The sequence below is a fragment of the Haliotis rubra genome, unplaced genomic scaffold (assembly GCF_003918875.1).
Source record: "Haliotis rubra isolate DU_JTF1 unplaced genomic scaffold, ASM391887v1 Scf293, whole genome shotgun sequence".
Lineage (NCBI taxonomy): Eukaryota > Metazoa > Mollusca > Gastropoda > Lepetellida > Haliotidae > Haliotis > Haliotis rubra.
Window position 1 is genome coordinate 812,654 of NW_025766961.1, and position 17,607 is coordinate 830,260.

Below are 17,607 nucleotides of genomic sequence, written 5' to 3' on the forward strand. Positions count from 1 at the left end.
ACGTGAGCTCGTATTCAAGCCTATCCCCAAACGCGGCCTGGTAAAACGGCGTGTGTCCCGTGAGCAACTCGAAGTCAAGCGGCACGCAGAACCTGTTCCTGTACACTTGGGCGATGGCCTTTTTCACCCTCTGAGATCTTGTCTAGCTGGTCTTGCGTGAAGCTGTACCCCACGCGAAACCGAGTCGATTTGCTGATACCTTGGTACACGTCATTGACGCGTTCTCCCTCGCTTTTCCAGAGGTCCCTGTAGCAGTGAAACACGTCGCTGTCGTCGATGCTCAACATCTCGTTAACGCTGATCTTGATAGTGGTTTTCTTGATGATGGCTCGACCTACGTTCCGCACTGGCTCGCATTTGTCGTTGTCGGAGGTCAACGTGAGGTTGAACGTCAGTCGAACCGTGCCTGGTACAATGAGGTCATTCTCACCCAGGTTGGGGAATCTAACCAGCAGCGTTTGGTTCTGATCTATCTTGCTGGGATTGTTGGTGATGGTCACCGACTGGCGCACGGCTCTGACGCCTAGAGGCTCTCTTGATCTTCTGAAAGGATCTAGTTTCCTACCATACATTGTTATATAGATAAAATATAAAAGTTTAATATAAATAATGGCTGAAGGCGGCCATGAGGACATCCCGATGGATGATTTTGGCGCTGGTGCGTATGATGGGGATTAGGATGACACCTCATTCATGGGCGACACCGTTAGCAATGAACTTTTAAAATCAACCGTCGACGATCATTACAACGCGTGGAAGCCAGATAGAAACTACGTCGATCCATTGGGGCTAGACTATTCCAAGTTTACCATCGATAAGAAGGGCACACTGTGTTTGAAAGCTCACCCGGAGATCGATCTCGTGAATAAGCCCACGAGAAAACCGCTTGCCTTGTCTACGCTAGTCAGTCGTTGTGGTGGGCAAGTGATCCGTGATGAACTAGGCTTCATAGATTACGGTGGCGCACGGCCTAAGCTTCCCCCGAAGGTCATCCAAGATCTGCAAAACATCATGGCCGAACTCAGCGGTGAAGGTGATGCCAAAGAAACATCAGACAGTATCGAAAAAATATTGGCCACGTACCATGACAAATCCCTGCCCGGTTTAGAATTTCCTGTTTGAGAACTGCGAGGCCTAGACGAAGCCTTGAAACGTGTACGCGGAGAACAGAACGCGGGAAACTGAATGAAATCGATGAGCACATCGCCCGCGAGAAAGTAAAACTCACCGAAACGGAAGACGAGTCTCTGAAAACCATCATCGAAAAACGATTGCGCAACTTGCAAGATGAGAGACGGACTCGGTTGGGATCCGCTTCCTCGAACCGGGAACAGCTTTGATCTCAGATCAACCGCTTGCGGGAAACCATTGATCGAGTCCTAAATGAAGACACCACGTTGCCCAACAGGATCCGAATCCTCTTCCAAAAGCAAGGGATTACTATCGCCAGCATTCTGACTGCATTGGGCTTCATCATATCAACCCTGGTCATGTCGCTGTCAGGCGTCCGGCGGCCTCGGGGGTGGTGGTACACCAGGTGGTACACCCACTCGTTGCGTCAGAGACTGGATAAAAAAACACCTGAAATCCCTCGGGGAGGCCCTGGCTAAACTCGCTGGTAAGGCCGCCGAAGCCCTTCCCGGCATCCTGGGTAGCATCCTCTCGTGGCTGCTGAGCACGCTGGTTAAAACTGTCACGTGGCTCGATCAAAACCTGTGGGCAGCCGTCGTCGCCGTGGCCAGGCTGGTGTACATAGCGGCTAAAGAATTTCTTAACCAAATGAGACCCAAACCGAACCCTATCCCCCGACCAACAGCGCTGTTTTACGGTCGATGTGCTGCTGATTGGACGCCTGCTGTTGGAGTTGTGGGGGTGTGGGTTGAACCCTGGGCTCCGGGGGTGGTACGACTATACCCGTTTCACCGGTCGTGAGGGTCGGCACGTGGGGGACGTTGACATCGGGGTTGACCCCCAACTTTTGGTCTGCCGTGGCTACCATGATTTTGTTGTTGTAGCCCACCACTTTGTTGAATCTCAGTCGCATGTCGCTCGGAGCCATGTACAGTCCCACGTCGAAAAAGTAGTCGACTTTCGACCGGGCATATTCCAACACGTCTTGGTTGATCAACATGACCCTTACCGGACCTTACGTCTCTTTAAATAGACATGGATATGTTACCAAAATTAGAAACAATGGTTTCTTAATTGGATCTTTCATTACGGAAAGGGGCCCTATAGAACCTCATCTAATGCCAGATCACACGGGTAACATGATAAATGGTAAACTTGACGCAGAGTTAAAGTTTGATGTGCCCGATTCCCAATTGGATATGAAACTGGACTCCACACTCATCATAGAAGTCCAGCTTAGAGATCATGATCATTTTGATAGAGGGCATCAACTTTTACCTGGGGTGACAATACACGATGGCACCATGGGCATTTACAAACGTTTCCGTATCGCCATATACCGTGGGGTGGCAGGGAATTTCATAGCCAGAATACGTTACAAGTATTATTTTAATAGGCGGAGTCTGCTTTTCAAGGTACATCCAACATGTTGTGTTTTCGTACTTGTCATATCAAAATGGTGGGTGGTCGATTAATCCTCATGAGTATATGAATTAACTAAGAGAATATATCCTAAATAGAACTATACATAACAATACATTATACCCGGGGGTATATGCCATGTTGTTTAGACAGTAACTGATCTTTTAAGAGGGTAACGTTGGTTTTCAAGACACAAACATTAGATTTGCTGCTCCAAATTAGAAAGTTCATCTACCGCTTGTAACTAAACTGAACATTCCCTCGTTTACCATAGTAAATATTCGAATACCATTTTGATCATACACTTTGGGGGTGGGTGTGTGGGGTGGGGGAGAAACATTATTTGTATACGAATTTACCCTTGGAGACTTTTTAAAGTTAGTGAAGTATAGTAAAGTATGACAATTATTATTGAAACCTCATACCCTTCTTCATTGACATGATGGGGATCCAGAGGTATTCTTGGTTGTCTATATAGAAGACATGACGGTCAGGTAGTAGTTAAAGTGTTTGGGCAAACATTTCCTTCATGGATACGCACACTTTCCTAAAACCTGTAATGGTACAGCACGTCGTGATATGGCTGGAATATTGTTGAAGGTGATATGTAAATAATGGGCATCGACAAAATAAACAGCAAGAAGACATACCACGTTTCCTGCGTTGTAACGACTGACAACATATCTTATTTCTGAAATGGATGAGCAAAAGCATCTTTCACTTATTTACTGTGGTTGCTATGACCATAAGTGCATTAGAAATTAGTAGGAAATCCATATACAGTACGCTTTACTTACTGTAAGGTGTCATACTTTCTTTCAAGATATCTTCCGGAAAAGTGAGTTGAGCAGTGGACAGGCACTGTGTCGAGACCATCAGCAAATACAGGCACAGCGGAAACATCGTGGACCCCAAGAGACACTGAAACAATCAAATCTTAGCTGGGTCTGTCTATGCAGAACTGGAGAAAGTTGTGGAGTGATGATGTACCCAAAGCAACAGTACACTTGATATGATTCTCTCGGTTTAATGCAACGCTGACCAATATTTGAATGATTAAATAACAGTGGTACACCAACAAACAAATCACCACATTAAGTGGCCGAAAGAAGATGGTTGTGGGACGATGGTTCGGAGAGGGAAAGTGTATTATTATCGTCCGTATTCGTAGTAGATTGTCGATGTCACCGATGCATTTCACCTGTAAAGAGCCTCCACCTTATCTTCCAAATACAACGGTTGCATCTACAGTTAATCGTGCTCTACATGGAAACACAGTGTTTATGTCCTAAATACCCTTAAAGTTTTCAGGACTGTGTATTGTATATCTGCTCGAGATGACAAAACTTTATGGATGATCAACTTCTTTATTTTGACAATGGCGACGTTTCGGTATAGATTCGTATACCGTTTTCAAGCATATGGGGGAATGATGGGGTACACCAGTTCATTCCCCCATATGCTTGAAAACGGTATAAGAATCTATACCGAAACGTCGCCATTGTCAAAATAAAGAAGTTGATCATCCATAAAGATGTGTCATCTCAATACCAACTTCCAGAATGCCACTCAAACAAATGTATATCTGCTTCTGTTTGTAATTATTATTTTATACAAACTATTACGTGATAAATAAATAAACCTACCTTACCTGTGGGTCAGGATTTACCTAGTGAACCCAAGGCAGGTTAAAGCACTGATCATAATACGCCCTACTTAATCTGGAAATAAACCTGTCTAACGTTGATTGATAGTAAAGGTACATGATATGGCTCAGTTCTAACATGTCAATCACAAAACAGCCCCGAGGTACATACTGTTAGATGAGTGTCGCCTCCAATTTCGATAGAAATGTGTAGCTGCAGAATAGTTTGTCATAGTCTCCGAGTACAAAGATCTTATGAACAAGATCGGATTACATCTTCAACAGGTTTGAAAGTGTCGGTTAAGCCCCACTGATAGTTTCTACATTTACTATAGTATAAATACGGATCACTGACTGGCAAGAAATTAGAAGTCAAAGCTGATGACTTAGACAAGTTTCAACTGAAACTACTTTATGATAGCAATGTGTGGTTTGTCTTACCAGTAGCCTCGCTGAGTTGGACGATTGCATCTCGTATGCCAAATGCGTAAATTATGTGATGAGAATTACTGTATTGTCTGTTCAAGATTCGAGCGTTGCACCATCGTCATAAAACTGAAATATTGCAGAGTGCAGTGGTAGACAACAAGCCCCATCTCTCCGACAGACAGACCGAATACCTTTCTATCATGTCATTGCGATTTTGTTGCGAATACTTTTCCTAGACACATGAAGATAAATCATGAGGATGAGTTGCATGTGGTGATACTCATAAAGGCAGGGAATTTTATGTCAACTCCTTTTTTTAAATGCTACTTAAGACTTCAATGAATGGATGAAGGAGTAAGCATATACTCCGAAACGTTGGGCTGCTTTTGACAATTTGAGAAAAACTGACATCCATAAATTAACTCCAATACATGAAGTCAAATTTGGGTACCTTAAACCAGCCTCTTTCCTTCGAGGAGACACTGAAGAGTTATAGTTACTAAGTCTTGGCGTAGGTTTTTTTGTTGACATTTTTATCAAACAGATTAGCAGACAGAAGTTGAGCAGCGCACCCAAACCCGGATATATCGACAAGATAAACCAATAAAGTTTACGAAATATGTACATGGAACACTTCAGGGAACATATTTCAATATTTCATAGTTTTAAATTATTTTGTTTGATTCCAGTTTGTGCAAGGGTACGTACGCTATATTCGAGTATTAGAGTATGTATTCGAGTACGTACGCTATATTCGAGTATTAGAATATATTCGAGACTAACAAACGGCTTCACTGTCAAAATCCACGTTTGAAGATCCGGGCTAGCATATTCTCCGTAAGAGGGGACTAACGGGATCGGGTGATCAGGTTAGCTGACTTGGTTGGTCATCGTATCCCTATTGCGTAGATGAATCCATATTCTATTGATCACTGGATTGTCTGGTCCGGACTCGATTATTTACAGACCTCCGCCATTAGCTGTAATATTGCTAAGTTAGACGTTATAAACAAACTGTCAAAATTAAACAAATGGGTTCGTGCGCATGGGTCGCTTGTATAATCGTGTTCTGATACGCATTTTTAATATACACCTTGAAAAGGGTTAAGCACTCCCGGAAATCTTTACAAAGTGGTAAATAACATCAGAGGTGTGCACGCACAGTACTTTGGTAAAGCTGCAGGTGTTTCTGTAAGATCATGTCTTGACTGAAAGAAAATGGAAATATGCACAAATCATCTGTTTTGACTCGAAATGATACCTGGTACAAGTATGGAGCTAGCGAGAAGGTCAAGCATCATGAGGTGTATGTGATGAGACAAAAACATGTATTTGTAACCTGGGAACGTTGTACAGACAATATCTAGTGTTACCTACACCTGCTTAGATAACTGCCTGTACCCCACGTCGCATACACCCTGTTAGTTGTTGTATCCGTTAAGCTGTCGCCATTCTTGGTGAAAGGCTGCTTTCAACTCACGCAGATTTTGAACAGGTGGAACACGTGCTTGTATGCGTCGCCCAAAATGTACTCAAGGGAAGGATCTGGACTCATGGCGGGCCACGGAAGGCGAGTCACTGCATTATTCTGAATTAATGTTGTCACTGCACGAAGACGCTGTGGCGTATCGTTGTAATCCGTAAATTCAGGTCTTGTAGGCAAGACCCGTCAGATTCAAACCTATTGTCACTTAGTCAAGTTTACAGTCATGAGAGGCACATCCCCGCCCCATGACGGAACCTCTACCAACGGCAACAGTAATTTGATTGAATATTTATTTGCTGCAATTGCTGTATTTACCTGCCTCGAAACAAAACAAGCGTCCATCAATTACATGAGGAGGAATGGAAATTCATCATGGCCATTCTTCCATCTCATTGGTTTCCTGTGTTTTCTTACCAAACGACTGGCAACAGTCATTTCCCGACAAATTGCTTTACTGGACATACCGTAGTTATGCATGCCAATAATTATGGGCTCTCATAACCTCATTAGTACCATACAGATTAATACCGATATGTGACACATGTGGAAAATTCGTGGGGTTGCTACTCGACATGCTACTCAGGGTGTGTTTGGGACACACTTTCCACCAAGTACACGTTTAAATATAGCTGCGAGAAGCGATGTAGGGCTCCTTGGATTTACTTCTTTGGAGCCTTTTGCATCTCTCACATATCTCATGAATGTAGTAATGGTATTAGTTAATATGAATCATATCACTGCTAGTCGAATGCTCTTCGACTGGAAGTACTGGGAGGTCATTAAGTTTCGATAAACTCATCACAAAACCTATTTTCGTACATTAAATAATATCACTTAGGTATCATGAATATCAAAACAGAAGAACCCTTTGTTCAAACAGTCAGAGAAACAAAAAATTTTGTGGCCTCAACTATATAATTTGAAAGGTTCACTGTGACTGACATTATGTGAATCTAAATGTACGTCACATGTAGCTGACAAGTCGTGATGACTCGATTATTTACAGACCGCGGACATACAGCTTGAATATTGCTGAGTGTGGCGTAAAACTAAACTCACTCACACTCACGCTCACGCAAGTGAACTTGTGATTACACAGCAGTTAAGGCACTTCAGTAGTTTTGCATCAGTATCCATTACACTGTTACACTCGATCTGTTGCAACTGAATTCGTTAATCGAGAGCAGGTATATATACTGGAAATACACCTAAACTCGATACAGGTCACCTATGAAGTTTTAAAATCCATGCAAACAGCACCGAATTGTTAGCAAAAGCATTGCAAAGTCGGCGCCTGGTCGTTGTTGAACGATTTTACTAGCGCTTACTTCAGCTAGACCAGAGTTTCCCCCCTTAGACCACAGCTACAACTTTTACCCTGACCCGGAACGCTCAATCATTGACAATCTTTAAATACTGCCTAAAGACATAACCCTTACAAAAGATTGAATTACAATGAAGGAATAGCACCTGTACTGCAGTGTATTTTAATTTTGTGTAGCGCTAGCTCTCGTCATTGTCAATTGAAATTTACATCGTCTCCCATATCTGCACGTGGACTACGCTTTGCAGTGGTAGTCTCTTTATAGGAGATATCGTCCTTGCGCCTTCCTGCAGACTGTCGCATGCTTTGCACGGGTAATCTGCCGTGCCGTAAATGTCGATGAAACTTATGACACATTCGGCAATGTATCCCTGGGCCGTCGGTGATATAAAGAAGTCCCTATTTCGTTAAATCTGCCCAAACTTTGGGTTTTTGAATGTAAGCATTATTTATGATGACTGGTACGTTGTTGGAAGACTTTTTGCGTGTCGTTTCGCGTGTTCTGCCTGGAGTTGAGGGTCAGTTTGTTTGGCACTCTTTTTCTTTCATTTGGGGCACGTCTCAAACAGTTTTTTTCCCTTTTAGCTCCCATACGTTTTATCCACATGGATAATGTTGAACAGATGTTTTGATCAGTAAATTTTATGGCGCTCTTCAAAGTTTGAAAGCCGTAGCGCTTGCAGGGTCTTTGACATAGGACCAAGAACAGAAAATGTTCAACAACCAAAGGCAACTTCAGAACAAGCGTTTAAAGTGTTGTATGTGGTAAGTTTCGTTTGGCACAAAATAGCAAAGTAGCCCGTGAAAGTTTTTGAAGACAACTTTTGCCCAAAAGTAGCGTCCAATATGGCGGCCATCATATAAACATAGGCACATTTGACGATGCTACTGTGTAGAAACATGCATAGAAACAAAGTATGCAACGTTTGAAAGCCGTAGCCCTTGTAGTTTTAGTGCAGCACATTTTGGGAGGTATGCAGTCAGGATTTTGCTGAAAACATCAACAAAACTTCAATCCCAAATAGCGTCCAAACGGTGCATTTTAGCGACTTGAGCCGTCCAGGCGAAATTGTAGGCATTTTGATTGCGCATCTGCTCAAGAACTTTGGCACACATTGGAACATTAGTTTTGGAGATATTTGAATTTGAAATTGAAATTTTTGAATTAATTTTGAATTATCTGCCCTTTGCTATTGGGCCTACAGCCTATAGATTTTAAAGCGCGATATCTACACCTCGGTGGGCATCTGGGTGATTTTTGTCAAGGCATTCTGTCCAGCGGTGCTCTCTGTAGCTCTGTTACAAAATACGGCGGAAGAATAAATAATAATAATAATAATAATAATAATAAAAACACGAACGATTACAATAGGTCTCCTGCCTAAAGGCAAAGGAGCCCTAATAAAATCTGAAATGAACATCATTATCATACGTTTCATCATATCCAATCCGAACTTACCCGTGAAGGACCGGGTTAGAATGAACCTTCAGTAACCCAGGCGAATGACGGGATCGGGTGGTCAGGCTCGCTGACTGGGTTGACACATGTCATCGGCTCCCAGTTGTGCAGATCGATGCTCATGCTGTTGATCACTGGATTGTCTGGTCCAGACTCGATTATGTACAGACCGCCACCATATAGCTTGAATATTGCTGAATGCAGCGTAAAACTAAACGTTCTCACTCACTCACCCAAGCTGAACTTTATTGTCCTCCTGAGAGTCCCAAACCATCAAACGAAATTTAAACTTACCACATATTTAAGCGTAGTATTTTTGTGATTTTAAATTATAGCTAAATGCTGAAGGGATGGTGTAAATCCAGCTAGGGTCCATGCAGGAAGCAAAGGCCCTGTAAGTCCACATGGTCCCTAGTATGGTGGTGATCTACCTTCAGTTGTTGGCGATATACAGGCTGGTTTTATATTGTATCGTCTTCTATAGTTAAACTGTTTTAGATTTAATTACTAGTTTTAAATTTATATATGTGATGATCTAATTGTTTTACTGTCCTTCGTTGACAAGTTTTTATAATTTACTTTTAATTATTATCAATCTATAACTTGATTTAGTCAATGGCTAAAAGTATTGCCGATGTGACTAAAAATCTCAAGTCACTCACTCACTCACCCAATCTGAACTTAAACAGCTCTGTTAGCGGTCAAGATATTTAGGGGTACTTAACTTGGTTCCAGGTGTATATATTTTACGTTCGATTTCATTATATAAAAGAGCAAAATGTCAAAGGTCGATTGTTATGAGATTGCTTTTGCATCCATGCCTAAATGTCTCGTAGGATATTCATGTTGAATAGATTGAGCAGCGGAAAACGGAAGATAAAACACCACTTAATCCCTCTATTTATAGTGGAGTAACAGTTTTTATCATGACTGTTTCCATGAAACGCGTTAATATTTGAATTCTCAGCTAAACATACATTACAAGTATCTGACATTATGATAGATTGCTGTCTCGGTAAAGATTATATGTCTTTCAGAATAACAGCTATAAAAGTTATAGTTTACTTATAGTTCTCGTGACAGCTGTCAATCTAGTTCATGCAGCAGGCGATAAACTACATTCTAAAGTCAGTCTTTTCCTTACACGTCGCCATCGCCATGATCAATCTCATTTAACTGCCATATTTGGAATATAATGCATATGCACTTTAATTCTATATTTGGTGATTTCAACTAAAGAATCAGAATATTTCAGTCAGCTAGTTCTGGAAATCGAAAGACAGTCAGAAATTGGGGTCTCGTAACTTCAATTTCTGGTTTTGAAGGCTTAAAATTCATAAGTATACCAATTCAGATACCAGTTCGTAAAGGGAGACTGACATGATCGTGTTTTCTGGCTCGCGGACTTGGTTGACACATGTCGTGGTAGCCCACATGCCCAGATCGATTCTCATGCTGTTGACCACTGAACTGCCTGGTCCAGACTCGATTATTTACAGACCACTGTCCTATAGTTGGAATATTGCGGTGATAAACAAAAGGGCAAACAATACAATCAGACATCAGTTCAAATGTTTCCATCACCATTTGCCGTGACTTATTTTTAAGAAGGTTAGTGATCATAGGGGTACTTATATTTCGTTATACATAAATGCTACCAATACAATTCTGTTTACTAGAGGAGTATGGTGTTACAAAACTGACAGTTACGATAAACGTAACAATCCTATACAATTGCATACAGATGGGTTTGATATTTTTGAGAACTGTGAGTATATATTAGATCATGTATGCTGGATCATGTGTACCATCAAAAACAACTCGTCCTGATGATTAGCCGTGGTTCGACACTGATCTAAGACTTGAATGCAGAAAACTGGACAGAATGAACTGACATGAAAGAGATAGTCTATTGTATAAGAAAGAGAAAAATAAAGTAAATAATTTTTAAATGATTGCTTTGCCTTGATCTCGTGCGTAAATGACGAGAATACTCCTGAATTTGATAGGGATACAAATTCCACTTTAGAATATGTAACAGTGACTAAACAAGATATTTATGATATTATGTTACGGTTTAGAAATTGCCGTTACAAAAGGTTTGTGAGTCCTCCTTAAACCAGCAAAATAAAACACAGACAAGTCTAAAATATCCAATAATATACTCTTAAAAAAAGAAAGAAACTTGACACAGGAACAATTTGAATTTTTGGAAAATATTTGACACAAACCAATCCATGCGGAATCCTAACATGTGGAGTAATGGTTGCCGACGATAAAACGTTTAAAAAAAGAAACGTTGAATAAAAGCGTAACCTTACACTCACGTTTGTAGTGAATCGGTAAAATGCACTCTTCATAAAATGCACGTGCATCATGAAATTATGTGTCACCTCGAGCTGAAGCCGTTGACTGTAGACTTTAAAAAACACATCAACGGTAATCCATATGCATTGCTTAAGCCACTAAAGACGACAAAAGAATGATTAGACTGACAGAAGCTAAACGACACAACGCCATCGACCGTTTACAAGGACGGACATCACAGCATGAGGTGGCAAGGCACTTCCGCGTGTCCAGACAGACCATCTCAAACCTATGTACCCGACACAACAATACTGGGAGTGTTAATGACAGACCCAGGTCAGGTGGACCTAGAGTTACAGCCGCCGCCCAGGATCGCTACATCCGGTTGAGACATCTTCGTTCACGCACCACGACAGCAACATCCAGAACAACCCAAATCCTTGGACTGGGCCCAATCTCCGCCCAGTCGGCTATGGTAAGCCGGACTTTATGCCAGAAGACCAGTTCGACGTAACGTCTTGACACACGAGTGAGATGGCCACGGGCAAGATGGCGAAAATGTTGTTCTCAGCTGAGTCTCGGTTTCTTCCCAGACGTGCTGATGGACGTTCACGTTTATACAGACGTTGGAAAGAACTTTACGCCGACAACTGTGTACAGCAGGTCGATGGATTTGGTGGTTGAGGCGTCATGGTGTGGTAAGGTATCCATCGTAATAGGCGGACAGCTGTTGTGCACCTGGCAGGTGCACTGAATGGGGTTCGCTATAGAGACGAGATTATGAAACGTCACGTCGTTCATTTCATCAACGTTAACGGTGGATCTTTCCAGCATGAAAATGCTCGACGTCACGTTGCACGTGTTTCTAAGGACTTCTTCCAGCAAAATAACGTTTAGAGGCGTGTTCAGAACCGCGAGCGATGATTATGCTTTAATGGCATCTGCCCTGAACGGACGCGAGCGCTTGGTTTACATTGAACCATTCGTGACCAACTCGTGTTATTCCGGGACAAGCCGAATAGCTTCTTGTCTTCTTGTTGGAGGTTACAGAAAGGGGCAAGTGGTGACGAATGACATTAAACATGGTCACCATTTTGGTTCGCTTGGCGAGGCAGCTGTGAGGATGGTTAGCGTGCGCGCGCGGGCGCTCGAACGGGCACAGGAGTTCAGGATCGAGCGCTCGCTAGCGTTCGCGGGCACTCGCGGTTCTGAACACGCCTCAGGTGTTACCATGGCCTTTTCGATGACCCGATTCGTCCCCCATTGATCAATTATGGGATACCCTTGATCGACGCATGCGCCAGAGTAATCCGCCACCTCAAGAACTGCACGCAGCACGTCAGCAAGAGTATCAAAACATTCCTCAAGACAGCATTCGGCATCTCCTTTCTTCTATGGGCCGCCGCTGCCACCTTGTTATCGATGCTCATGGTGGTCACGCTAGATAGAGACATTTTACTCTGACTAAGTGGCTTTAATAGCCTTCTGTGGTTTTACCAAACTCTTTCTGGATAATCGTGTTTTGGAAATTTGTAAAGTGATGATTATACTGTAATTGATGTCATGTTTGAATCGGTTATATGCATTCAGTAAATAAATTCCAAATCAGCATCTCCAGTTTCTGTTTTTTTAAAGAGTATATCACCTATTCTCACGAAATGTGGACCATTTGTCATTTATATTAGATAAATGCAGTGATGACTGCCCGAACCATCCCAGGACTTCGCCGTATCCACCCCAACACAGTTTGACCACGTTTACGTCATCTCCGGATCAGACCACGACGTTGTGCCATACGACCTATCCTGACACAACGTCATCGACAAGCTCGCCGAATGTGATGCCGAAATCATGTCCGCAGACCCTTGTTTTGGTGGAGAAATGTTGTTTTTACAGATGAGTCCAGGTTTAACATTTCCCATAGTGTTTGACGTCAACGTGCCTATAGACGCGTGGGAGGACATTATGCACAGGCCTGTGTCTTGGAGAGGAATCGCTTTGGTGGTGGTTCCGTGATGATTTGGGGTGGAATAACAGCACGCCAAAGAACTCCTTTGTTATTGTTCAGGGCAACTTAACTGGTGTGGGCTACAGGGATCAGATTCTTCGACCTGTCGCAATTCCTTTTCTGCAACGTCATGGCCCTGGGTTAACATTCCAACAGGACAATGCCCGCCCTCATACGGCAAGGGTTGCTATGGATTTCTTGCAACACCACAACGTTGACTTACTGCCTTGGCCTGCAAATTCACCGGATCTCTCCCCGATAGAGCATGTTTGGGAAGAGATGGATCGACGTCTACGCCGTCTTCCTCATCCGCCAGATAACGTCCTTGACCTTGCAACAGAACTTGAGAGAATCTGGCGTGACATCCCACAAGCCTTCCTTGCACGTTTGATAGGCTCTATGCGTCGTCGATGCATTGCTGTTCTCAATGCCGATGGTGGACATACCCGTTATTGAGCTTGTGACATGGTCGTTTGACCCCTGTCCCGCTTGTGGACTCATGACGTCATTGTGATTGACTTTTCAATTGAAATTCTCCCGACTTGTTATGGTTTCATGATCCCTCCATTAAAGTTTATATGTACCTTTGACATGGTTATCGTAGTTATCAACTGGGATAATATTTTGACAATGCAGTTTCTTTATGTGGCTAGTATATATTCTCCTCAGCGATGTGTTTTGGTTCCATAAACAGACAACGAGGCTATGTCATGTGCCTGTGAGCAGCCCAGCTGGAACTCGGCGCTTTATTAATAGATAGATTATGATGAAAAATGCAGCAGAGAGGGTTCTGGTGATCCTGGCACAGTCAAGCTGGTAAGGCTCATAATCAGCTCAGATTCCTTGCCCCCTCTACATGCAGCCCAGACAGCGAATGGGACTTCTCCCAGGAAACGCTGCCTTGTCGAACCCACTAAGAACTTTCCGGAGAATATGTAGACTCCCCAACACTGCAACCTTCTGGTGGAGAACCCGGGCACTTTCCTGATCTGCGCCAAGAGATCAGGAGGTACCAAACCAATGGCACCGAGAACAATGGGGAGTCTGACGATAGTGTACTTGGGATGCAAGCGAGACATTTCAAAGGCCAGATCCACATATCTAGCATGCTTTTCCTGAATCTTGCCAATCACATTGGTGTCAAAAGGGACAGATAAATAAATTCATTTATCAAAAAGGACAAGATTGGGTTTGTTGGCTGGAAATCTTCTAAGGCTGTATATGGGCCTATTCCACAGATGTTTAAATGCATCGTTTTCCATGACGTCCTGGACATGTTCAGGGTCGTACCATGGATGGACCTCGGATTCAAAGCCACAGGCATGACGATAGTAGAAACAACGAGCCATGCCATCATGTCGTTTAAGGTTTGCTGTTTGTGCCAAAGAAGGGCATCCGCTGACAAGGTGTAAATTCATTACACAGTGGACATTTCATGTCAATATTTTCATTAAGAATCACATTTAGGGGGATTGCAAGTGGGAAATGACTATTTTGCCATTTTAGTTTTGGCTAAACTTGACCACAGTAGCCAGCTGCTGAAGGGTTGCATGGTCCCTTGCATGGTCATCAGCTTTCAGTTACTGGTGATCTAAAGCCCGTTTTTATATTGTATTGTTCTCTCTAGTGATACATTATTCATGATATCGTACTAGTTTTAAATTAAAGGCTGTGGTGCTCTAAGTAGTTTTACTGTCCTTCGATGACAGTTTCTTTTACGTTCTAAATTTATTGAATTTAACATTCATATGAATTTAATTGTTCTCGTCATGATATTGCTGAGATATTGCCGATGTGACACTAAATATTAACTCACTTACTCACTCTTTTCTGGCCCAAAGAAGTTTACATTGATGGTACCTCCATAGATAGGGGCGGGGAAGATGGACTCCACTAACTTTTTACTTTTGTAGGTGGTTGTCTGATTGTTCTGGGTAGCCATGTTTACAACAGCGGTGGAAGGGAGACTACTCTCATTTTGACGTGACCCGCCAAGTGTGAGAGAACGTTGAAAAGTGGATTGATGACTCAACATTTGACTCAAGTCCTTGTGGCGGTTCATGGACAACGAACTGTAATTGTTGATACTCTAGACGTTTCTGTGCCCTGATATTTGCATAATTTCAGTTGGGGGTATGTTACCATCAGCGAGTTTTTAACCTAGATACTTTCTAGCTGAGTGATTACTAAACCATTGATTTTCTAATCCCCCATTTTTGGCCATTTGTCTCATGATGGAGCCCAGCTTGTTAACTCCAACTGGTTGTCGCTTAAACCAAGGATGTATGGCGGACGCTTGTTTGGTGTTGGTGGCGAGATAGAACGGCGAGTCAGGGAGTGAATATCCAGCTGATAGGAGTTCGCTATTTCGTTTTCAACAGTGCAACCGGACAACGTTCATCACCAGTAGCCAAAGCTTTGGGACTTACGTTTCGAACACCATCTTTGCTGTCACGCTGACAAGTTTTGGACTGTCTTTCCTGATATTCAAGAGATTCAGTTCCATCCCAATCAGCCTTCAAGGAGACGTCATCCCACTTCATGACATATTTTGCGGCTTCACACTACCGATTCCGAAAAGGGTAGTATTGAACCTCCAAAATGAATTCAAAATAGCTTCAGGATTGCTCACTCCGGTTGTCAAAAGTTTGTCCACATCTTGATCAGACAGGGCTTCTGAACACTTTGGTAAATTATCTTTTGAGAACTCTTTGAGAACATTCGGTTTTGTTTTGACAGCATCAGCCACCTTAGAAAATGCAGCGTCACTGAACAGCGATGCACCGTAGTTCCTTGATTTCAGGTATCAGAGCTTGAAAACATCGACTTCAGAGATTAGGGCTCGTAGTTCGTGCGGTCAGTTTTAGTTACACCAATGACAAAAGAGCATAAAATGTCACAAAATTCATGTTTGGCGATGGTTTCAATTGGACGTAAATCCCCCTTGCTCTCCACGAACGGTCCTAGACGCTTCATGTCGCATTTTTGTTTTACTGTATTCACGTTTCTGGTGTCGTCGACATAAGTTTCAATGTTTGAATAGTCATAAGTGTATGGCTCTTCGAAAAAGTCATCATTCATCAAATCTCTCAGCACTTCAGAGGATAGATTAACCTGAGGAATTTATAGCTCTGACGTGGATGGCAACATTGGTTTACTTGGAGCCTTGGTTATTTTCATATATCTAAATCGAGGTACTTGCCTAATTACTAGTATCCCCTGCAACAACGAAGTTGAAGGGGATATAGAAACCAGTTCCGTCCGTACGTATGCGGACGTCCGTGCGTCCGACGCATATCTCCAAAGCTATTCGTGATAGCTTAACCAAACTTGGTATACATGTCAACCATGATCCCTAGATTTGCCTTTTGAGGGTTAAACCCAGATATGAATTTGTTTTTTGCTGTTTCCATGGAAACATGACTCAGGCTGTGACTATGAGGATGTCATCTTGTCCGGAGCAGATCTTCCAAACTATACATGCTAGCTTCATCATTATTGGTACATATGTCAAGCATGATCCATAGATGTGCCATTTAATGGTTACACCCTGCTGTGAATTTCATTTGTTATGGTTTCCGTGGAAATGTCACTTTGGGGATGTCATCTTGTGTTTCCATGGCATCAAGTTTTACTTCGACTGAATTTTGTGACTGTGGTCTTTTCCGAAGCAGAAGTTTAAAACCTTTCACTATTTCTTCATCAAACTTGGCACATGGATAGGTGTGGTGGTGTACTGGTGCCTTTTGGTAGTTTTGAAATTCTGAATAAAATAGTAACTATGACTCTCTTAAGGTAGCCAAATGCCTCGTCATCTAAATAGAGACGCGCATGAATGGATTAACGAGATTCCCACTGTCCCTATCTAATATCTAGCGAAACCACAGCCAATGATAGGAAGAGCCGACATCGAAGGATCAAAAAGCAACAAGTTTGGCTTCGACTGAAATTGGTGGTAGTGCTCCTTTCTGGAACAGAACTTAAAAACCTTTCAATACTCTCCTTCCACTTTGCCATATACACACCAAAACATTTGACATAATCATAACTAGTAGATATATTCATGGAGAGTATTTTGCCATTGTGGGGCATATTGATGACTTTTTCTTCTTGTTTCTCCTGAAACCAGTTTAACACTGTAGCGACTGTAGGTCCCTAAAGGCTGACTTATCGATACCACTCTTCCCCTATCCTTTCCGTCAATAGAAACAAAGTCATTTACATCGAGACCGTAATCCATGATGACAAATCAAGCAGGGTTCACTCTCACTTAGCCAGAGTCTTCCTAAAAAGGTCTTGTTAAGACAACAAAGCCATATGGCTAGGTGAGAGATGCGAGCCAGGTAATTAGCGTTAGCCACTGAAGCGTGAGCCTTTGTTCGAGGGCTATAGTGTA

At 42.6% G+C, this 17,607-nt stretch overlaps 1 long non-coding RNA gene across 1 annotated transcript; it reads left to right on the top strand.

Annotated features, from left to right (window-relative positions):
* Positions 1 to 17,102, top strand: LOC124282152. The gene is made up of 3 exons (XR_006900074.1): positions 1 to 10; positions 16,467 to 16,470; positions 16,988 to 17,102. It is a non-coding gene; the product is annotated as an uncharacterized LOC124282152 (long non-coding RNA).
* Positions 17,103 to 17,607: the final 505 nt, after the last annotated feature.